At 37.5% G+C, this 24930-nt stretch overlaps 1 protein-coding gene across 8 annotated transcripts in view; it reads left to right on the plus strand.

The window, feature by feature from the left end:
- The window catches only part of ZBTB20 (zinc finger and BTB domain containing 20), a 919384-nt gene that overhangs the window by 486468 nt on the left and 407986 nt on the right, over nt 1–24930 (plus strand). For all 8 annotated transcript variants that reach the window (XM_059687788.1, XM_059687786.1, XM_059687787.1 and 5 more), the window contains one exon: nt 20040–20089. The gene's annotated coding sequence lies outside the window, so the exon portion shown is untranslated. The remainder of the gene's footprint in view (nt 1–20039; nt 20090–24930) is intronic.

Here is a 24930-nt window from a genome sequence, read left to right on the forward strand (position 1 = left end):
TCCTTAAGCACAGATTGCCACATCTGCATGCCATGCCAGTCCCATCACCAGGACCAGTTGGGCTGGGAAAACTTCTCCTCTGTACACTCAAAGGAGACATTATTTTTAGTTAACTGATTTCACTTTACTTCTCCCAAGCTCTACCATGTAGCTGGGTGCCTCAGGGACAATCCAGAGTAGCCACTACAGCACGCAGAATAAAGCTTTTCCATTTAAAGTTCATGTGACTAGGATAAGATTTATAAGCACTGAAACACTTTACTTCTCCATTTATTCATTTCATTTAATATCTATCTAACACCTATAATGTTTCAAACATTGTTCTTATTCTTGCGAATATAGTGAGAAATTAAACAAAGTCCCCTATAAAACTTACGTTACAGTGGAAGGAAACAGAGCCAATAATTAAGTAAACACAAAATATGCCATTTTAAATAATGATAAAAGGTGGGAGGAAGATAATGCAGAGAAGGGGGGTAGAATACAGGGATAGATGATAGGTAAAGTGCTGTGTGAAATAGATATGTAGGGAAGGTCTCACTGAGCAGGAGACATTTTAGCAAATATTTAAATAATGAGAAGAAGCTAAATATTTGGTGATTAGTATGAAGAAGTTTTAGACAGAAGGAATAGATATTGTAAAGTAAATTAAGAACAATTTGAAATATTCCAAGAGTAAGAAGAAATGTATGGCTTAAGTGGAGTGAAGCAAGCATGATCATGTAGCTAGATAGGGACTGGGTTGCATAGGCCATGGTAAGGACCAACAGGAAGCAGTTAGAAGGTTTTAAAGGGGCCTGTGATCTAATTTATAGATTAAAATACATCTGTGGCTACTCCATGGAGAATAGACTAAAGGGATCTAGGGTAGAACAGGAAGATCAGAGAGGAGTTATTGTGGTTGCACAGTATTAGATGGGCAATGGCAGTGAAGGAGAGGAAAAGTGGCTCAATTCAAAATAATTTGGAGATAATTTTAAGGCAATATCTGACGAATTTGACATGGTGTAGATTAGAAAGAGAAACATCAGGTGCAATGAGTCCTGTGTGTTTGGCTTGAGCAACTGGATGAATGTTAATATCAGTAACTCAGTGTAGTTGGGAGCTATGGGGGATATGGAGGGAAGAGCAGGTGTAGAGGAAGAGATAATTATGAAGTAACTAGTGGCCTGGTGCATGAATTTGTGCACATTGAAAGGAAATTAATTAAAAGAAATATTTTAATATTGCTATTCGCCCTTTCTCTATAATAGAAGTGTCAACCAAATTCATGATCAACAATGACAGATCAAAACACACCTGTGTGATTGGCGCCAGCGAGAGATTTATATATATAGAGAGAAACTTGCTTAATTAGAACTGCTTTCTGATTTAGCTAAACTTTTTCTAGCCCAGTGAAGCACCCCAACTTCTCTTTCAGGTAATTGTCAGCAACACAGCAGTAAATATCAACATGAAGCAGATTATTATTGTGGATCATGCAGGGAGAACAAAGGGTAAAATATTTAACTGCAGCAGTGTTTGGCTATATTCTGTGCAGTGAGAAAACTTGAAGTCATTTTCAAGGTCAACCATTTCTTAAGTCTTTTCAGTAGGGTCAAGTTTCTAAGCTTTCTAAATCTCCGTTTTCTGGCTAATGAAAAGAAAATAGGATTACACCAAGTCTTCTGTCTACCTACTCCAGGACTTCTGTGAGGATCAAATGAGATAAGGCATGGGAAAACACTTCACAGACATTTGGTTAAAGTGTAAAATGTTTCCACCTGGCTATATAGCAAGTATGTTCCTGGGCTGAAGAAACTCCAAGGAGGCTAGTCACTAGGGAGAGGAAACCGGGCGTTGCTACGTGAAGTCATTACCCGACACCCACAGCCACCATTTCTGGGCTGCGTTGGGCTGTGGGCCACATTTTGCGCCAGGGGGTCTCGGCAGCATTGGCTGCGATTTGGTGGGCTGTAGCTCTGGGGTGGTGGCGGGGCCTGTGTCCCACTTGGGGGAGGCTGAGTATTGCTTTGTGGGCACCAAGTCCGCTTGCTGTTTCTCTGTAAATAGCCAGTGAGTGTCACAGCAGCTCCTGCATTCAGTGTCTACCCCCTAGTGGTCAGTGCACGTCATAGTGACTGGTTGGATGGTTAGACACAGCATATTAGCCTTTTATATATATAGATTTGGGAGCATATTGACTTTGAGATCCATATCCAAGTGAAGAAATTGAGTAGGCATTGGGATTTATCACTCAGCAGCTCAGAGAAGGAACTGGGGCTAGAGATGTAAGCTTTTTTCTTTTTAATTTCTACATATGTATTTTCTGTAATATGTATGCCTATAAAGTACAAGGAATGTATTCTGAGCAGTGTTTGGAGGTAAAAACGAATACCCTCTGTTATCTGATGATGAGTGTACAAATGCTACTTTATTCATTCTGCTGTTTGGAAAGTCCTGGATGTCGATATCAAAGAGGTACCAACAAAGCCATGTGGACACTTCCTGAAGATGGATATATATTAGAGGCCCAGTGCAGGACATTTGTGCACTAGGGGTGTGGAGGTTCCTCTGCCCGACCTGCACCCTCTCCAATCCGGGAGTTTCTGTCTTTGCAATCATATGAGCAAATTGTCTGAGACCCCAACCCAGTTTAGTTTGTTGCTCACAGAATAATAGAGCCTTTTTTTTTTCTTTGCTTCATTGGTGGAGATTTCCTGGAAGTTTTAGGATATCTTCCCTTTAATTTTATCTAGACACTCTGATTTTACTTATCCCCCTTTGCTTTCCCTCCATCCCCCATCACAACAGTAAGTTGCTCTAGGCTCACTTTCCTCTAGTGTCTAGGAGATCTGTCTGCCACGAGAACTACGACTCCCAGCATTCCTGGTGCTCCCTGCACTCTGGGCTTCCGCTTCTGGCCCTGGGGCTGCCACCAGAACCACTATTCCCAGAATTTCTGGTGCTCCCTGTGCTCTTCGTTTTCCCTTCCTGCTCTGTCTCTGTCCCCTGGCCTCCCACTCTGCCAAGTCCTCTAAGCTGCCAGCTCTCCCTCTCTGCTCTCCGTCTGGCGGCTTGGGGAGCCAAGTTCCCCAAGCCGCTCCACTCTCCGCCGGCTCTCCCGCTCTGCTTTCAGCCTGGCAGCTTGGGGGGCATGGCTCCCTCGGTCACTGGGAGTGACCGAGGGAGCCATGTCCCCCCAAGCCTCTGGCTCTCCTGCTCTGTTCTCCACCTGGTGGCTTGGTGGGAGCGACAGAGGAAGCTACGTCTTCCCAAGCCCCTGGCTCTCCTGCTCTGCTCTCCGCTTGGCGCCTGTATATGCAAATTAACTTATCAGCTTTGTTGGGTTAATTTGCATATCCATCCCTGATTGGCTGGTGAGCGTAGCGGAGGGGTGGTCAATTTACATGTTTCTCTTTTATTATATAGGATGGTTTATGATCTCACTGAGATGTAAACAAACATCATTATTATTTCTATCATGAAATAAGACAGAAGAGAAAATGCATTGTTAATGTGAGGAGAATCAGTGTGAGTTAGAAGAAGGAGGTAAAACTTGAACCCAATTTCGGTAGGGAGGTTTTAAACAAGCATTAAGGAAAGGCAGATCATCCAAGATAGGGAGAAGTTAGGAACTGACATAAAAGACATAAATTAACGTTCTCTTTGCAGGGCACCAAGTATGGAGAACAAGGATACTGGCATGGCCCAAGAAGAATTTTTGTGTTGGGAAGTTAAGGGAGATGAATTTTTTTTAGTTGAACTTACCCAGTAGTACATTGGTCCTCATCTCTGGGATATTTTACTATCAGTTTTGGAGCTTAAACAATGTGGATGCCTGTGTATAACTTCTGGAAAGTTAGTTCCATAGGTCTTGGAAGGGCCCTGGAATTTATTTGGTTTATTTTACAGGGAGCTTGTTCCAGAACACACCTCCTTCCAAAAACTGATTATGTACTAGGGTTAATTGTCCTATCGTACTCCTAGATAGAGTTGTCTCTAGTCACTATTCTAGTGTGGGCTCCCAGGCTGGTTCTTCTTGTTAGTTTTAACTATATTGCCTCAAACACTTAGTATGTATACATACTATCTATAAAACAGAAGAGGGAAGATTCCTAAAGACAAAAAATTCCTATAGAAAGTCATTTTTAGGCCTTTAAAGAAGGAAGCTTGGTGTAAATGAATATTTTAAGTAATATTTTGCTATAAAATAAATATGCTTTCATTATGGAAAAATTAAAAATAAATAAAAATTATTTTAAGTTCCCCTGCCCCAAAACAATGACTTTCATTGTTTTCATACATATTTTGTAGTCTCTTTCCACTGTATACACATCTATCATTTCTTAAACAATATTTAACTTAGCAATATTTACTTAAACAATAGATCAATCTTTACATATTGTTGGTTAATATCTCTTTTCATTTAACTATATTCCAAAAACATTTCTTTATGCCATTAAGTAATATTAAAAATATGATTTTTAATGACTACATAGTATTCCAATAAATGGATGTGCTACTATTTATCAACCCTCTATTATCAGTTTTCAGTTTTTCACAATTGTATGGAATGCCATGATAAACACTCTTGCTTCTAAATCTTTGTGTAGATCTTGATTATTTTCTTTATTAAAGTTCCTAGACATGAAATTTCTGGTTAAATAGTATTCATATCTTTTTAAGTCTTTGATGCATAATGCTAAGGTGCTCTCCAGAGAGCCATGCCAATTTTATTCTTCCTGGTAACATGTTAATGTTTCCTTCCAAAACAAACAATATAAAGCTTGCCCTTACTCTTCTCCAAGTCCTATCTGATCCACCAGTTATAGCTGACTCATATAATTCAAGGTTATAGTAATGGAAACATTGTAGATTATTTATGCTGCAAATGAAACAGTTTGAAGCATATAATTTGGCATTGGGATTGGAATGTGTTTCTGCCTTGTGCCGGCTTTCTGCAAGCATGCCATTTATCTTGGGGGTGGAGTGGGTTAAGAGAGAGAGAGAGAGAGAGAGAGAGAGAGAGAGAGAGAGAGAGAGAGATAGGAAGAGGAGGAGGAAGTGAAAGAAGAGGAGGAGGAGGAGGAGGACGAGAAGGAGGAGGAGAGGGAGAGTGGGTGGGTGGAAAGAAAGAAGGAAGGGGAAAAGAAAGAAAAAAAGGAAAGAGGGAGCCAAGGAGGAGGGAGAAGGAGCAAAGGCAGGGAAGTGGGGGAGGGAGGGAGAAAAGGTATTTCTTTATTTGGACTGATTGAGCACTCACAATATGCTAGGCACTGAATTGAACATTCAAGAGATATGAGTGCTGCCTTCTGAAGCCCTACAGTTCTATATGCCATGATTCATAAGGCACAATATGAATACCGGGATCCTAGGACAATCCCCTATTGTTAAAGTGCTTGAACCGTATGGTGCAGGCAATGTACAGGACACCTGTGATCCACATTTGCAGCTGGCTTTTGTATGTCTTAATATCTATAGGTTCTAGAAGTCAACATTTGGGTCTATGTTTCAACTCTAGAATAATATTGAAAACTCAAGGAATTCATGCAGGGATAAAGGCAGATAAATGGTAAGCTAGAAAGTGGTGATGGTGAAGAGGAGAGAAAAAATCTACTCATTCCCACTTTTCCTACTCTGTCACCCCCACACACCCCCAGGGAAGCCTGTGTCACTGTTAGAAGGCCAGTTCCTCCATCTGGTAGCTTTGAGTAGCTGAGGTTTTAAAAATGCTTAGGGGAGGGTATAGCATGAATGTACTGACTATTTTCTTGTATGACAATAGGACAGTATCTGAAATTGGGCCTCTCATGAATAATCAGAAAGGTTGTGGTGGACCTGCAGTATTGGAATACTTTAGTGCAGCTTGTCACACTGCCAGGAGGTGTGATGGGGGATGGGAACTGCTTGATTGTGGATTAAAGAAGCTAGAGTCCCTATCCCACTGCTTGGATAGGGAAGACTTTCTGACAGTTACTTGTTTAGCTGAAACTGGCATTAATTAGAGGGACAATTGTAACAGTTACATAAAAATTCCAAATAGCCCTTCTGAATAGATATGCACACATTTAGAAAATGCATAACAAATGACATATAGTGAAAATGTAAACAAGCCGTTTAATAACATTTTAATGCTTGATTCTGATCTCTTAATTAAAATGTGCATAAAAGAAAACAATGGTGGAACATCTGTGTGTGTTATGGGGATAGCAGGATTTATGCTGCACCCTGGGCTTTTTTGTTCCCTTCTCAGTATGTGTGAACGTGGGAAGGTTTCCTCTTTGAGGCAAGGTTACCCTTGCCCTTTGGAGACCCAGAAAGTCTGTGTTCCCACCCACCTTCTCTTGGCTGTGGTTGTCTCCCCTTTTCTTTCCTCTTATATTAAATACTGTATGGCTTGTTCTCTGCAAAATTAAACTGCTCTCATCATTTGATCTGAAAACCACTCTTCACTCCACCCCTATAACCTGAAACCCTGACCTAACCCTGACTCACCCTCCTTATCTCAGCAGATGTCCACAGCATTACCTAATGTTTTTGGACTGAGTGAATGATCTCAAAAAGCCTTGGGGAAAGCATGGGCCTTTGTGTCTGTGACCTTGCAGTAGTTATTACTCAGCTGGACACTCTGGGTTTTAGATGTTAAAGACAGAAATTCCACTCACCGTTGCTGGTGATTTTTAAAAAAATTCTTATTCATTTGGAGGATGTATTTCTGAGTTTTATTTTGCCCACTTGTTAAAATGAGAGCACCAGCAATCATGAAAGTCGAGGTTATTAAGTGCTTTGAGATCTTCCAGTGAAAATGTTACATCATAATATGCTTTTATTTTTATCATTATTTCAAACATACCTGATCACCAAAAAGTTTGCCTTTGATTAAACCAGCACATGAAGTACCTCATATCTTCTTTTACTCCCAGGAGAGTTCTGTACTTTTATTGCTGAGAGTATTACAGATGTCCGCCGGTTCCCCCGTTGCCCGCCTCCACTCAGCTCCCACTCCACCCCAGGCCTTTACTACACTATTGTCTGTGTCCATGGGCTATGCATATGTGCCTATACTTTCTTTGATTAATCTCTTCCTGTCTATCCTCCCCCATCCCTCTGAGATCTGGCAGAGATATGGGAGCATGGAACAGAGTAACATAATTTAATGACCTCTTTATGAGGGGAATATCTCTGGGACTATCTCTAATCCTAAAAATGTTTCTGTAAAATATGTGATTTTATTGTTCATTTCACAGGTGCTGCTTAAATCTACATTATTAATAAGTGGACAACCTGAGATTCAACTCAAGTCAACTTTTCTCTCTCCAAGCTATAATCTATCCAGAGTATCAGGCCCTGTCCCATGATGGCTCCCATTTCCTGTAGCCAGTAGTTAGATGGTGTTCTGAAAGAGTTAAGTAAAATGTAACCTTGTTTGTGACAAGTGTCTGAAACTTGTTTTTATAACTTGGATTCAATTCACAAATCAAGAGTAATTATCAATATGTCACAAATCAAGAGCTGCGTGGATGAATCAGTGTGATTTCTATACCTTGGTTTATGGATGTGGAATGCCCTGGGAGTTTCACAAATCCACATGGCATCTCTAGCACTGGGTTCTGTGTGAGCTGCACAAAGTATACAACTTCTGTATGTTCTGTGTCGGAATAGCTCACAACTAGTGACTATCTGAGGAAATTTGTATAAAATTACCTTATCATATGTAAATATAGTTTCTTTTCTGAATCTGTTCTTAGCATATGAATTGCAGGTGGAATACCAATTTTTGGTTCTGGCTTTTATTTTTCATAAATGCTGGTTTTTGGAAGTGTTGTCCCTAAAGATGAAGAATAGAAGCTGTGGTTCTTCTTTCCTTTTGCTACTCTCCCTTTGCCTTCTCATGCCTCTGTTTCCCATCTGATTCAGTTTTATAAGTTTGCTATAACCCTTTGATAAAAAAAACATAAAATGTTCAGACTAGAAGTTATTAGGACTTTAAATTCCATAAGACTACCCTTGGGGTTATTTTTGGCATGAATTTTGCATATTTCAGTTTTCTAGTTCAGGATACAGGCTGTACACTGGGGATGTGTAAGTTACACCTGTTCCACTCCCCTTTCTTCTTTTCTCAGTCTGAGAGAATCTCTGCTTTAGGCTTGTGATACATCCTGAAACAGACCAGTTGTTAGATTCATGTGATGGTTAGGCTGTGGTGGCGGTGGGATTTCCTGGGACATTCAGATGTGTATAAAGGAAAATATCATGATCTAGTGGGGGAAACATGGGCCTTGGAGTAGCCCAGGAGCTCACCTTTTCTTCTTACTAGCTGTGTAGCTCTGGGTGACTCATCTTAGCAAGCCTTGGATTTTTCATCTGTAAAATGGACATTGGACATAAAGAATAATGCCTACTTTCTATTGTGCAGAATGAGATAGCACATGTAAAATATTTAGAGCAGTGCCTGGCCCTCAGTGAATATTGATTGCTTATATTTCATGCAGTAAAGAAAGGAAAACATAGGAAAGAGTGGAAATTAGAAGATGATACTGGGTTTGAGAAAAAAACCCATTTCAATTCAGCATAGCAGAAAGAGTGTCTGTCAAGAAAGCAGGGACCTGGGTTCTGCTTCCAGCTCTGCCACAAGTAAAATGTTTGCTCTTAGCCTCTCAGTGTATGTTTCCTCATCTTTGAAATGACTGAGTTGGAATGCATGATCTCTATTTAGTCATATAGTTTTGCCTTCAGAAGGTTTTTCTCCTTCCCAGATAGTCACATAAGTCAGCAGTGTGTCTCAGAGGCCAACAGCCAAATATCATAGACAGGCCCATTGTTAAGATGCGCTTTTCCCTGTGCAACTGTTTACATGTTACATTTATGGTTTTTGTATATTTGTCATGTGTCTGAGTATTTCTGCACCTGCCTGCTTGTTAAAGCAATAACACTATCATGCATTCATACATTTTTGTGGGTATGTGTGTTTATATATAACATATATATATATATATATATATATATATATACATATATATGTATATATATATATATAGTATGTGTGTATATATATAAATATATGTCTCTGTGTATGAGAAACAGATGTACTGTAGGCAGATAAATATAGATTCTAATAGAGGCCAAGCATATAAATATAGACATTATATAGAGTGAAAGCAAACAGATCAGCACCGTTTCATTAGTGCTTGTGGTCTTTGTAACAGAATAGTTGAAAATCAGTGACTGACATTGAAAATATTGATTGAATGACACTGTCAGATCAGAAGGCATGGTGTAAGGTAAGAAAATAACCTTTCGACTTTGAGAAACAATTAACAGGAAGATATATTAATTTCAATTATTTGATTCATTAAAGCTTTCAGATGATATGTAGTATGATGTACAGATATTTTGCCCTCCATAAACATACTACCAGATAACAAAAAGTAATACACAGAAGAATACCTGTCCCAGTCCTGAGATAGGACTTGACAAAGAAGACAAAATGACTTTTATTTACGGGCTGGGGTTGGCAGTTCTTTCCTCTTTGTAGGTGTGGACAGATGAATTGGATTCATTCTACATTATTTTTTACAAGCCCAGTGAAGTCTTTAAGGAAACCCTCCTGAAAGAAGTTTCCTAAAGCACAAGGCCAAAGTCACCATTTTTAAGTTATTTTTGTGAGTGTGCTGTGTGAGTAAAACTGGGCTTCCATCTGCTACTTTCATGTCACTGTTCTCACCAGTCAAAATAATTGGTAGTGAGATTTTGCTTTATTTTGTTTTGTTTTAGTGAGGAAGGTATTGTGAGTTAATTTCAGCAGGTTCAAGTTAAATGTGTCAGTGTTTTTTAATGTTGCAAGTTATATCTTGGTCACTTTCATAAACACTATATTACAAGAAAGAGTAGTTCCATGTATCCCCCAAATCTCATCTGTTTCTCTAAACAGATTGCATTTCTTGTTCAGCTTTGTTGCAAGAGCACCCCAGGAAGCTAAAATTTGTAGAAAGCTCCTGAAATTGTGCAGATACAAAGTATGCTTTTGCCTAATTCCAGAAAACTGCCAAAGTTGTTGTTGTTGCTTTTTCTGTTGTTTAGATTACTATTGCTTTTCCTTGTAAAGATGAGAAAAGGAGACCAGGAAGATGTTCAGTTCTCTCCTCTTTTGTGCTTCTTTGAACCTTATTAGTGTTTCTTCCTTCCTGCTCCCAATCCAGTTTAGGCTTGAGGAAGAGAAGGTGGTAAGGACAAAGCAATAGGACTATTAGAAGTTGTGGGATAAATTAGTGCTGCCTAAAGAACTATGAATTCTTCCTTTCAAATGTGCTTGCTTGCTATTACTTGGTTGTTAAGTTCTTCAGCAAATTATTATTTTAAACATTATTTTAAAAAGTGTCCCAATGGCCCTAGCCAGTTTCACTCAATGGATAGAGCAATGGCCCATGGACTGAAGGGTCCCAGGTTTGATTCCAATTAAGGCCAGTGCCTCAGTTGGAGGTTCAATATTGCCCTGCTCAGGTCATGTGCCAGAAGCAACCAATCAATGTGTCTTTCTCATGTTGATGTTTCTCTCTGTGTGTCTCTCTCTCTTCCTCCAACCCCCTCTAAATATCAATGGAAAAAATATCTTCGGGTGAGGATTAACATAAAAAGAAAAAAATGCCTCAGTGATCTTAAGAATAGTATACAGACACACACACACACACACACACACACACGTGCATGCAAACACACACAAGCCCACTTAATAAAGTTTTAGTAAAAGATTTATTCCAAAAAAATTGTATTGTATGAGGAAATGGACTATACTTTCCATTTTACAAATTATTTTGAAAGAATGTTCCATAACAATATATAAGCTAGTAAACTAAAACACTTCAAACTATAGACTTTTCAAAACTGTTGCTATTTACCTGATGAGTTCTAATGTTATCTTCAACAAGTATTAATTTATACGATTATTATAAGTAATTATTTGCCAAATTAATATAGTAAAACTTCTTTATCATTATACACGCACACATATACACACACAAAATCTAGACTTAAATTCGTATGACCTATTTATCTTAAGCAATATTTTAGGATTAAAATTCTCAGGGAAGTTATGCATACACACACATTCCTCTTCTCTTGTTCTTTGTTTCTTTTCTTTTCTCCTGCCCTAACATAATTACTGTTTAGTATTTTGTCAAATACTTTATAGTAATTACTAAAAATGTTTGCAAGGAGAAAAATATTATATACACACATACACACACATACACATAGACACATAGACACACATACACACATATTAATTTGTTAATATATGAATCATTTGATTTTATGTGCATTATATCTTTAAACTTTTATTTAGTATAAATCTTTTAAAGGAATTTTTATCAACACTCATGTATCTGATCTGATTTAAAAGTTCCTGTGAGATTGTACATTTCCTTATCTATGTGACAAAGAACATTTTCCAAATACGTGTTTAGAAAACAGGAACTTATCAGAGCCAAGAACAGAGTAAGAACCTGTTTCTCTCTAGGAGTCATTTACCCTTCCCACTTCTACCAGAGCATGCGGTGACTCTCATTATTGGCATGGAAAATTTTTTTCTTGTTAGATTGCTTCATATTCTGCTCTGGCTTTGTGGTATATGACAGAACGTGGGGCCTGGGAATACATGATCCTGATCCTCACCTGCCCAACTTTTTAATTAGTTCTGTGTCCTCAAGAAGGTTAGCTAATGGCTCTGTAACTCGGTTGCTAATCTATGAAATTTAGGCCAAATTACTTCACAGGGGTTAGTATTAACTGGTATAATATTAGTGAAGTATATGGCATGTAATATGTACTCAATAAATGCTATTTTTTTCTGGCCTATTAACTTTAACTTATGTCAATGATTTCCTCCTCGTATCCCTCCTCACCACTGCATGGTATAGGAAAATACTGTAACCATTAGACATTATAGCCAATGCTAGAAAAATAGGAGCAAGGGGTTTTAAAAATTATTATCTAATATGCACCCTAAGGATGGGTCTTTGAAGAAGGAGATGTAAGGAAACCAATATGAATTCCTGTCTCCTGTAACTGCAATGTTTTCTAGTCAACAGGAGTGGGAGAATTTTCAGCAAAGTGTTGCTGAAATTCTATTTGCATCAATAAAGTGGAATGAAATATCCATCCAAATGGTGGGCATTAAGCGATTTAAAATAATAGAATGCCCTTCCATTGGCTATTTATATACCAAGTTAATATCCTTCATTCCACAGTGGATGTTGCTCACTTTAGTTTACTGTGGATTAGGCTTCTTAATAAGCACCTACAATTTTTTAGGGAAAAGTGTGTGCTCAGAATTCAAATGTCATTGGAATTACTGAATAGTTACTGTATATTTTGTTTTTTAAGGAATAGGGAGAAAAAAGTACCGCTCACTCTAAGACAGTGGTTCTCAACTTTCCTAATGCTGCGACCCTTTAATACAGTTCCTCATGTTGTGGTGACCCCCAATTTCATTGTTACAAATTGAACATAATTAAAGCATAGTGTTTAATCACAAAACCAATATGTAATTATATATGTGTTTTCCGATGATCTTAGGTGAACCCTGTGAAAGGGTCTTTCGACCCCCAAAGGGTCGTGACCCACAGGTTGAGAACCGCTGCTCAAGATAATCTGGAGCTGTGTTTCAGCCTAGAGTTGATCATTTTAGCTGAATTATAAATCCCATAGGAGTCAAGGTTTAGAAGGGAAACAGTGACACAGTCTTAATGACATGGATTGGGGCAGCCAAGTCCCTGTTACAAGTTCTCTTTTAACTTCCTTACCCTTCACTTTCTGCATAACTGCAATTTTACTGTGCAACTCTTTCTGACTTTTTTGGAATTGAGTTTGGCCTGTATCATCAAGCGACATTATGTCACTAGGATTTCTCTGTATCTCCTCTGTCTATGCCATTGTTAGTCTCACAATAGTTTTATCTATAGAATGGAAAGAAAGCAAATGGAAAAGCAAAGTGACCTGGTGTAATGAGAATGTGGGACCTGGAGATCCTCACCCTTTGCTCTCATCTGTGAGGAGAGTCCGGTGTCATGTCACTAGGCCCCAGTCTGCTAACTGACAGTGCAGAGGTCTAGACAATGGTCAACCTCTGTTTCCCTCAGGTTGTAAGTATCTTGTTGTAGTTTTCTTTATTTTTTTAAATATAAATATATACCATAGGCCTATTTATTGTATAATGCTAAATTTAATCGTTTTCTTCTTTTATGATTTCTGAGGATCTCAAAGCACATTAACAAGAAAAATATTTTTATGAGGAGGAGTAATGAAAAGTGAGAGAAAGGTACAAATTTGAGGTCAGGAATGGGCAAACATGAGGTAGAAACAGGAAAAGTGATTCTCCTCACACATCCAAAGAATGGGAGGAGGAAGGACAAGAGGAGAAAGAGACTTAGATTAAAGATAAAAAATTAGGTAGAAGAGAGCTCTGAGGTGAACATTTTACATTACATAAGGATTCCTTATCTTATAAAAATATCTTTTGAAAAAATTCCTTATCTTATAAAAAATCTATTGTATTTAAAATGAGATTCAATTTATACAACTTTCACTTATGTTATGTTGTGGAGAAATGATTTGTAAACTTTAAATACTAGTCCTCAATCTGTCCCCAAATATATACCCTTGTGAAAATTACCTTCTGAACTTCAGAATATTCATTTATGAAATGAGGCTAGGCAAGTTCTCAATCACTTTTAAGAATCTATGAAATGAAAAAGCATATGGATGGTCTTGTTGACATGCTGCTAGGATTCTTTTTTTTTTTTCTTTTGCTGCAATGATTCTTATTGAAGAAAGTTGCTGAAATTGATTGGATTATAACAATGACCAGTTTTTTGAAGGTTTTGACTGAAATGTATGTGCTTCTATAGAGTTAGCAAGATGATAGCGCCACTTTGTAAAATACTACTATGGCTACCCATTGCAGAACTTGCTTTCAGCTGAATTTTCAACTGGCATTTTTTGAGAAATTATACTTGCAACTCTTTCTCTAAAGGTCTTATTCTCTAATTAACTGAAAGATGGCATTTATGATTTTCTAATCCAGAATTTTTTTCTCATAAAACTCCTGTTTAACCAAGAAAATGAAAATCAGTAAGTTCTTGGTTGCTCTTCTACTAATTTAAATTTGCATAACCTAATCAAAACTTAACCTGCCTTGCTCTTCAACAAAAAAGCTATATTCTCTCCGATTACTAAATGGCTACATTCTTAGTCTTTTTGTAAAGATGAATTATGTTGATATCCCATGACTTTTCCTTTAGAATGTGTCCAGGAAAATGAAAATGGACTTTACTATGCCCAAGACTGAAATGAAAATAGTCCAAAAAAGACTGGTGGGCATGAACACAAAACTTAGCCGATGTTATCAGTATTATAATTTTATTTAAGCCTTTTTCCTAATAAAGTGGAACTTAGGTAAACTGATCCCCAAACAACTGATACTTCCTCTCTACCATGATTTTATGTCTACAGCCTAAGTCCAGCCTACAATTTCCTGTGAACAACTAGAATATATTTTTCTGAGGCTTTTCTACAGAAATGTGTATCCCATAATCATTTTACTGTTTCAACAAATATTTGCTGAGCATAGAGAATGTGCCAAGCACTGTAGTATGTGTTATGTCCATAGGGCACATAGCCAATCGGTCATTAAAGCATTACTGACAAATGGGTGGAGTAGGCATCTTTTTAATATTTTCTGAACTAAAATGGGTGAAAAGACATCTTGGATGACCAAAAATGAAACCCTAGATTCTTGTTCTCTCTTGTAACTGACCTCCTGTGATTTTACCAGTCACCATTTTACAAACCCACACCTGGGAAGGAAACAAGCTCCCTGTCTTGCTCTCTAGCTGGATGCTAATAACTCCTATTTCTCTTGCTCATCTCAGTGGTTGTTTTCAGCCATAGGAGGGCACTCGGGTACAGGAAGGTCCTGCGCACAGCAGCAGAATCAACTTGACCTGTGGAACTGGGTACATGGCATGGAAAGCACTGAGCTGCCTCGGGGAACTGGAAATGTCTATAATCACCCAGATACAAAGTTAAGATTTAAGTGTTCTCCATAAGCATAATTTAAGAAGTTATTTAAAGTTCTCTTACAAATATTGTTTATTAGTTTAGAATCTTTCCCAATTTTCTCTATCATTATCTTATATTGAGCTGTTCTGTGTAAAGAAATAATTTGTGGCATTTCTTCTTTCAAGGTAAAATAGTGACATATTCAAATATTTCTAGATTCTTTGTGCATTTTTAAAGGAGATGGGTAAAATAGGGCATATTGTTCTTTTCCCTGATGTGTGCCTTGCAAAATAATAATTGTGACTTGGTAAACTAGTTGGACCATAGCACTGGCTCTTACAGGTACACATTTATAAATGTATAGAGAGAATGATTATATGGAGAAGTCTGACAGGTTAGTGGAATTACTATCAAGTAATTTGACACATTAGTATTTTCAGACATTCACCTGCCAGTAATCCTCATTAGATATAAGATTGGAATATTGGGGTCACTAGCGCAAGCCCATTTATCTGAGACCTGAACAATAACAAGAAATCAGAGCTAAAGGGAATGAATGAAACTATTCCAGGCATTAGAATTGTTTCTGCAAATGAGCTCTTTCTCTCTCCCCTCTGTTCTTCCTTTTTCCTCTCCATGTTTTTCTCTTTCTTCTTTTCCCTCCCTCCCCCTCCCACTCCTTTCTTTTCAGTGTTCTGAATTCATTAGATGGCATAGTGTAAATCAATAGTAAACGCTAACCGCCTACTCTACACTCAGTTACACAACATCACATAACCAGTACCCAGAGACAAAAAGGGAAAAAGCACACACAGCCTTTACATTCAAACGCTCTTGCATAATTTTACTTTTCCACAGCCAAAAAGGAAAAAAAAAAAAAAGGAAATAACAGATGGGAAACTTACAGGTTTTTTTCCTCCTTTTCTCAGACTGTTGAAAGGGAGTTAGTTAATATCCATGGCCATTTCTAGTTGCCCTAGGCTGCAGCAAAACATCCCATAATTGCCAGTGCCTTCACTGGCTTCAAAACAGGCGTTTGTGACCCTCCATGACATGGTACATTTTCCAGGTCATATAAGAGTAAAATTATTCTGAGGTGTTTAATGCTGACTTGGCTTTTACTTATTTTATGAAAAATCAACATCATGTAAAATATGAAATGAATTTTAAAATAGAAAGAGGATAAGGAAGACAGCTGTGTGTGTATGTGTTTTCATTTGAAATGTATCCTGATGTAACATTTATGTAAAAACGCCGGTTATATAAACTCTGTCTTTGGGGGCTGTATGAAGCTCTAATATTTTGATTTGTTTTTCCTCCTGACAAAGTATATTCAAACCCAAAGTCATAATTAAAGAGAAAACATCTAGAAGCTATAGAGACACTTACTTCAAACTTCCTATAGACTCCATCCCCTAAGCAGTAGTTCAGTTGAAGAGACTGTAGTTTCTGGAGTTCTAATTTAGAACTTTCTGTCACACGATTCCCTGGAACACCGTTTGATTTATTGTACTGCCTTTAAGTCCCCTATGTATAATAAACATTGTTATCTCTCTCTCTCCCTTTGTAGCTCTTTTTTTTTTTTAAATATATTTTATTGATTTTTTACAGAGAGGAAGGGAGAGGGATAGAGAGTTAGAAACATCGATGAGAGAGAAACATCGATCAGCTGCCTCCTGCACACCCCATACTGGGGATGTGCCCACAACCCAGGTACATGCCCTAGACCGGAATCGAACCTGGGACCTTTCAGTCCGCAGGCCGACGCTCTATCCACTGAGCCAAACCGGTTTTGGCCCTTTGTAGCTCTTTACTCCTTTCCCAGACCCCTGACTTTTTCATTGAAGCAACTCCCTTCCCAGTTTAAATAGGAACACCGTGAGATTTGTATGAGATTGATCAGTTTTCCTTCTCAGGTTTACTATTTTGTTTTGCTTAACTGATGTCCTCTGGGAACCAAGGGAGGTTGGAGGAATTTTTTACTTTGTTTTGTTCTTTCTTTTTAGTTCTTAATGGTTATAAAATGGATACAAAATTATCAAAAGCACAGCACTAGGCATTACTAGACATCTGCTTTAAGAAAGTTAGATACAGTGTACGAGCGGTGGTGGTGGTGGTGGTGGTGGTGGTGGTGGTGGTGGTGGTGGTGGTGGTAGTTCTGATTATTCACAATGCAGTCAGGAAAGATGAAAGTGCACAGGAGAGAGGATGGATCTGAGTAGTAACTACTCAGACGCTTCACCTCCTTGTATTTGGGGTCAGTATCATTACTTTAGGTCATACTTTACTTCTGGATGGTAAGGTCCAATGAAATTGGCTTATTTGATTTTACAGAAGGTAAGAGATTGTTTTTATTTACTTAAAAAAAAGTCAGGTTCTTTCCTAGTTTGTTTAACTTTCTCTTATGTGTTAGAATTTAGGGTTCCTTTGTATGGAAAAATCTGGTGCATAAAGATAAAAATCAAATCCAGGAGAGTTTTTTCAGGTGTTTCAGGTTTTACTATCTGAATGTGTGGCTCTCTGTTAACAACTTCCAGATTAAGACCCTTGGGATTATCATTTCTCTGTATTTCTGATGGCATGGAGACATCTTTTGTTGTCTTAAATATGAATAATCACTAGGCTATTATATCTTTCAAGTACTTTATAAACACATTTTATTTCTGCTTTTCTTCCTTAAAAGAATCTATAGCTCAGAAAAGTTTGTGTCTGGAAAAATAATGAAAATTGGTTAGAATATTCTAGTCTTTAACCAGGAAATTATATTCTCAGGTATATTTTCTCTAAGTGTTCCTCTACATGGATTATAGCTAAATTTGGATTCCAAATTGCAATTTTGTATGTATGTTCCTGATTATCAAAATAAATTCTAAACCATGTAAAATGTATTCTCTATAATATAATTTTAACATGTTTCATCATCTGTAACCAAGCACTTATGTTTAGATGTGTCATTCTGTACATAGGAAGTCATTTAGAGTACCCTGGCTTTAAAATGCGTTGCCTGGATTTAAAATAAAACTTAGAACTCTATACAGTAGTATTTTCTTGGTTGTCAAAAATAGGTGGAGCTATCTGGTTATGAAAGAATAGAGGAAAATGTCTTTGAGTAAAACATCTTTGAACATTTTTTCCTGTCCCAGTTTGTCTAAGTAGCTTCCATTTTTATCTTGGTGGATTTTTAGTCTCTCTGAACCATTGTCAGGACAAAACTGGCCTTTCAATATCCAAGGGGGCCAGCAAATGCATTTCAGCCCCCATTTTCAGTTGTAACCATGGCCCTGGGAACATATAGGCTACTTGTGTTTTTTCATTTGCACTTTGGGATCCAGGCTTAGGAAGGACTGGCAGGCCTAGACTATTTCCTGGACATGCAAGACTTTAGGGAGAGTTTTAAGTATTTTCCAATTTTTCAAAAGTCCTTCACAACTATTTCAACCTTGCTTCGAGTTGCTGTTGGCAGTACTAATAGATACTTTTAAATATTGCAACAAGAACCTCAGTCACTGACTCACCCCTCAAACAGAATCACTCTAGTTGTGCCTGGCACATAGTATAGTAGCTGCTTCGCAGATATTTTACCATGTTTTGGTGAGCTGGTCTCTTCCCTCCTAGTGCTTATGCAGGTAAGCAGTAAGCCATATGAGTAACCCAGGGGTAAGATGAAAGAGAATACAGAGTTCTTTAAGCTTCAGAAATGGACAGATCATTTTATAAGAAAGCCCTTATTGTCCTGTCTCTGTCTTTGTAAAAGTAGCAAATTGCAGAAGGTAATTTTATATTTTTTGTAGAGGTCCTCTGTGCTGCATAGACCATTGGATCATTTAAAAAGCATAATTTTTGGAAAGCTACTTTGGTGATCTTCATTAAGTTTCATATGCAGATGTATTAGGGACTTATGATTCTGGGTCTCAAATAATTCCCTTTGCATTCTGCCACAGGGTCCTTTGGATCTTGGCTTTTCTCATTTTCTCTGGTCACTTATATTTTAGACTTTTTATTTATATAGGTCCTAGAGTGAAGACTATAGACAAATTTCATATGGAATTCTTCTTTCATATAGTGTTTCATTACTTATAGCACAATAATTCCTGATCTTTATGAGTCAATTTTGGCTTAAATTAGTTATGCTGGTTATTATCAAGGCTTCATTCTGGTGTTAATGTTGGGGGTGGGAGGTGATCTCTGGTAAGAACCACCTATGGCTTCTAAATTATACAACAGTGAAAAGACAAGCATGTGGAGTTATTGACATACTGCTGCCTGTTAGGCAAGCAATTTTTAAAATGCAGATTATATAATATTTGGGGATTTTTGTTGCTCCACAGTAGAAGCTTTTTAAATGTTAATTTGGGGTTTGTTTTGTTGCTCTGTGACTTAGCATAAAAGGTTTTGGTTTGAAAAGGTTTCAGTTCACTTATTCCTTTTGTGTTACAGGCCTAGGAATATAATACTATACATTTACTCATGAAGGAGTATAAGACCAGTAACAAACAACTCATGAAGCAAGGGGTAAATAATCCATAGTTTGTTCTCCAACCACTGCCACAATATTTATATCCAGAACACAAGTAACAAAGAACCAAAAACAAGGAAAAACCAGTTTGTTGTTATTTATAAAATGTTTAACCAAAAGTAAAGTAAAGTTCAAATGGAGCTGCAAATCCTGGTGGTTCACAATGGTTTGATTTATTTTTTTAAGCAGACCATGGAAAATTAACCATAAAGCATAATTTTCTCAACACAAGTCACAGTGAATTGCAGAAATGGGCAACAAGTCAGTCACAACCGGTTGGAGCCCTTAAACATGCAGGCAGTTACAGATGCCACTTTCTCATGCAGAATTGTATTTTCATTTTCAAAGGGAGGCATCCTTTACTTTATATAGTTTCATCAAGTCAGCGTCCCAAAGGGAGAAGCAAATGGGTTATTTTCTATGAACACCACGTTGCCATGCCTTTATTAAATACCTAGTATTTATGATTCTCTTTTCATTTCAGGATGTTTCACCATCACTGACTGAGTATTCCTCACAAGACATTGCTGCCTGGTAAGTCACTTCCATTATCTCTAAATGACCGTCCAAAATATTGTAAAAACAGGTAAAGGCGTGGCAAGTCCGCCACAAGCATAGAATTTGAGCAGAATATATTTTGACTTTGGTAGAGGGTATATATTTCATATCCTGTTTATTCATTTGAAATGCCAGCATTTAGAATGGTGAGAAACTATGACCCTAAGAACCTATTATCACAGATTTTGAAAAACATCTTACAATGATTCTGCCACACAGAGGTGCAAGTACCCAAAGGATTTGTTTGGAAGACTCTTCAAAGATATACAGTATATTTTTGCAAAGGTGACACTGTGTGGAAAGAGAGGGTGATGCGGCGAAGTTGGTGCTGACATTTCCCATGTGGAACATTGGATGGCTTGGCATTAAGCAAACAAACACAAAACCCCTCCAAACCTATTTTGTGATGCTTTGAAATACCTGTTATTATTCTGTGGCATGCTGCAAATGTGAATTGTGCTTTCTTCATTTGGATCAATCTTAAATTCAGACATGACTGCTCTTATTTATGCACAGCGACAAACAGCAGGGGAACATGTCCTTTCGGAACTGACACCCCTTGCCCCTGCCTTTAGCAGTTAAGTAAAAGGACCAAGACCAGGGCTGCAAGTGAGCCTTAGTCTGAAACTGAGGTCTCTATGTCTTTTTGTGAGGTTTCTAAAAGGTTGGTTTTGTGGCCTTCTGGAATTGTGGAGATTTCAGTGTCTGGAAGGAGGGTGCAGGTCAGGACTGAAGGTATATTGGTAGATCATTGTGTAGTCAGTCAGAGCCTGAAAGAGCCGAATTTGCTGGGGTTGGCCTGCAGTGAAATGCACTGGTGAATACACTGAACACAGAGGAGCAGGGAAGTGGTAACTTGCCTGGCATCTTGCAGAATTCCTCCTGGTCCAGCTTGGCCTGTTTAGTCATGAACATCATATTCATCCAAACCATTAAAAGTTACACTCTTGACTTCACTTTATATGAATTTGCATAAAATGAGGAAAATAATATCTTGGGGTAATAAAGATAGCTTTCTAACAGGGACTTTCCATATCCATTGCACAGAATCCATAGTTGTCACGGTATTACTCCCTAATTGTGTTGCACATCGATCTGCTTCTCTGAACTTGAAGGCCACAAGCCTTTAGGATTGTACCTCGCCCTCCTTCCACACTCCCACTCCCACTCTTACTTGCTGCACTGCCCCAAAAGAAACATATCAGTGCAAGTGTTAGCAGCTCAGGAAACAGGCTTATTGGTAATTTTAATTTGTGGCTACCATTACATTCGTTGCAAAATGATCTCATCACAAAATGACCTGAATTTCACACTCTTTCTGGCTTGCAAAGAAGCCAGGTCCTCCCCTATTTCTATCCAACACACAGAAAGCCCTTTATGTCTATGATCAGATAAATTTGGTACTGACGTTTCTTTTCCTGTGGGTGTACTTCCCTTCTAGGTATGAAGATTTAAACTCTCAGGGCAGTGCTGTGTGTTTGCAGTTTCTCTGTTTTAGTAGATGAAAAGCTCCTTGGGAAAGGAGAGCACATCTTACCCACTAATGAATAAATATTTATTTTCATTTTAAAATGATACATGCTCATTAAAAATAATTTGGAAAAACACATAAGATTAAAATGAAGAAAAATTAAAGCAATTATTTCTATAATTTAAATCCAATCATTAATAACCATTTGATATATTTATTTCCTTACTCTCATTTTCCCCTGAGGACATATTTTTAAAAACACACTGTAATCATGCTTTCTATATCATTTTTTGTCTTGCTTTCAAAAGTTAACCTAAGAATTCTACATGTAATTACACAGTTTTTATAAATATCATTTTAAATCAACATATACTATCCATGAAGAGCAATAGCTTACTTAACCTAAATGTCCAGTAATAGCATGTTTTGGTTTTTGTCTTATTTTTTACTTATGACATTTCCACAATATCTTGCATATAAAGAGTAAAAGAATCAAGCAATAAATAATGAGTAAATGAATAAATGTTCAAATTGGTATATATTTCTTAAATTTTTATAATGAAAATATTTAAACACATTAATTTGTCTACATTGAACTCCATCAATGTACCTATCACCCAGCTTGCACAATGATTAACTCATGATCTATCATTTCCCAGTGCTACTACCATGTTATGTTGAAGCAAACCCCAGACAACATAACATTTAGTCCATCAATATTTTAGCCCCATCAGGACTTTTTAATATTTTAATGTTAAAAACATTTAGATAAATAGTTGTAATCATTGTATTAGGAGTATTTTTCTTCTGCATATACTCTCATCATATATTCTGAAATGTAACAATTGATCATAAAATCTCATTAGTGTGTTTCATAATATTCTTCAGGATATCTGTAAGTCAAAGGGCAGTTTTGTTTACTAGAGAAACATTTTACAGATTTGGCTAGGTTTCCTGGAGGAACTATTATGTTGGGGATAGGGGACACTTTCTTTACTTGATTTAAATTTAGGATGATAATTTGCATGCCAGATCTGTGCAGCATTGATTATATTCATTATTAGATGTATGATGTGTTATCTGGAGTGAAAGGAAAACATAGTCTTTGACTACCTAGAAGTGCAGTGTGGCTTCAGGCAACCAATACTAGATAAATATGGTGAACTTACTCCAATCAAATGTAACACTGGATTTTAAAGTTTATAATTTTTAAAGATTTCTCGGTAGAAATGGAAGATTTCCTCCTAACTGAGGACTTAGGAAGTCTGAAAAGGGAGGAATTATATATTAATAGTCTGGATAAATTTTTTAAGTGCTGTGTTTCAGAAGTGGAAGTCGAGGGAGATAGTGTATTGCGGGACAAAGGGCCTTTCCTATGTGCCTGTATGTATTGCTCTAGTTTTTCCTAAGAATATTTCAAGAACCCGCTATGAGCCAGAGCTCCACAGATGAGGAATGCTCTATGCAAGTTGGGCTCTCCATAGAGACCCTACAGTTGGGGTTTTGTCCTGCCCCTCTGTCTTTAAATTGTAGATCAGGGAGTCTCAGTCAGTAGCAGTGTGTTGTCCAACAGGTGTATTCCACTCATCAGAAATTCAGGATGTGAATAACTATGTAACATACTGCATCAGTATAAACTGAATTTATGTGTTACTCAGGTCTATTTAATCTTAGGAACACATTTTCCATTGGCCTCGAAAGTGAGTAGCTAGAATATTGATGTGTCTAACCCTTAGGGAAGAAAAAAAAGGAGTTTCTGCATCACACTAAATCTATAGAAAAATATGAGGTTTACAGTAGAGACACACACAAAATATTTCCAGCCAAATTTGGTAGAGGCACGCACATGGGGGCGGGGTGGGGGGGTGGAGAAAGCGAAGAAATAACATAAGCAATAAACTATCCCAAGCGAACAGAAAGCATCTGTAAAATTTGCCATACTGGATGGTATAAACAATGCAAAATCCTTCTTTCTGTTTTGTTGTTGTTGTTGTTTGTTTGTTTGTTTTTGGTCCTCTCAGCCTTCTGCTTCTCATTTACCCTGACTTGGCATTATCATAATTAAAATGTCCTCAAAGGTCAGGAATGAAGCAAATGTTTGACATTGAGGTAGGCATTCAAAGAAAAGATATGTAGGAACTAGCCACTATCGTATTTTAAAGCTCTAAGGATATTTTACCATAACCTATAATACCCATGTTTTAAAGCAGGTGATCTTTCCATCATTAATTTAAGATTGATATCTACAACACAAATCTGAAATAAAGGCATGAGTCTTTACTTCTTCCTGGATTCTTTTCTTACATGTGGTTTTGAATTATGTAGTTTATATCATATAAACCTAAAATATAAACTGCCTTTTAAAGAGAATAATAAGTTTACCCATGGTTCTTTCTAGCTAATGTATTCTACATTGCACCCAAGTGAACTATCAGTGCCTCATCATGATAATAGCTATACTACTACTACTAATTATTATTAATGATAGTATTTGCTTCTTGGGTATCTGTATGGCATTTCTTTATGTTTTTAGTCTTTGGATCTGGTGTTTGTACAATTGTTGTTACATTTGTGACCTTATGTATTCTCAAGCTACAAGACAACATTTTTTTGGAGTAAAGTAGTATTCCATATCTTCCCCCCCCCCCCTTCCATCCCTAGTCAAGTTTAGAATCATGGTTGGATAATTCTCCTTATATAGGGCAGGGAATCCTTCGCCAAATACCACCATTAAGCCAAGATTTTCATTCTAGACCTAAAGAAAAAGAAAATTGCAAAAGAAAAACTGGTTTGTTCATATCCATGTTCCATAAAGTTGGCATATTTTCTGGATAAACTTTGTTGGACATGTGACACACCATCACATACAACTATTATAAAGATGGGAATTTTGGACTCTCTTACTGCGATAACTTTTATTATTCTGTTTCACCGGAAGTTGTGAGGGAAGGATGAAAGCTCCACTCAAGGCAAAGCTACTCCATGAGATGATTTTGGAGCCAGCTCAGTAAGGTTTTACCTTGGAAATGCTTAGGAAAAGTCTTCATTTTGCCCCCCCCCCCCCCACACACACACACACCCTGCACTAGATAGCGCGCAAAGGCTCTGATATAAAGAACATACTTTGGATATGGTCTTCTCTTTTAAGGACTGCTCCATTAGCAAACTATGCTAGGCTCCACAGAGAATTGGTTCTGTTTGTCCTATCCTACTCTATGAAATATTGTTAATGTGCTGTTGATGTATACTTTTGGTCAAACATAATTTGCTTTCTGGGTTTTTGATGACCACTCTGTAAATCAACCATATATTTATGGTGTGGGGCTCTGTAACCTCTGAAAATACT

The sequence above is a fragment of the Myotis daubentonii genome, chromosome 3 (assembly GCF_963259705.1).
Source record: "Myotis daubentonii chromosome 3, mMyoDau2.1, whole genome shotgun sequence".
Classification (NCBI taxonomy): Eukaryota; Metazoa; Chordata; class Mammalia; order Chiroptera; family Vespertilionidae; genus Myotis; species Myotis daubentonii.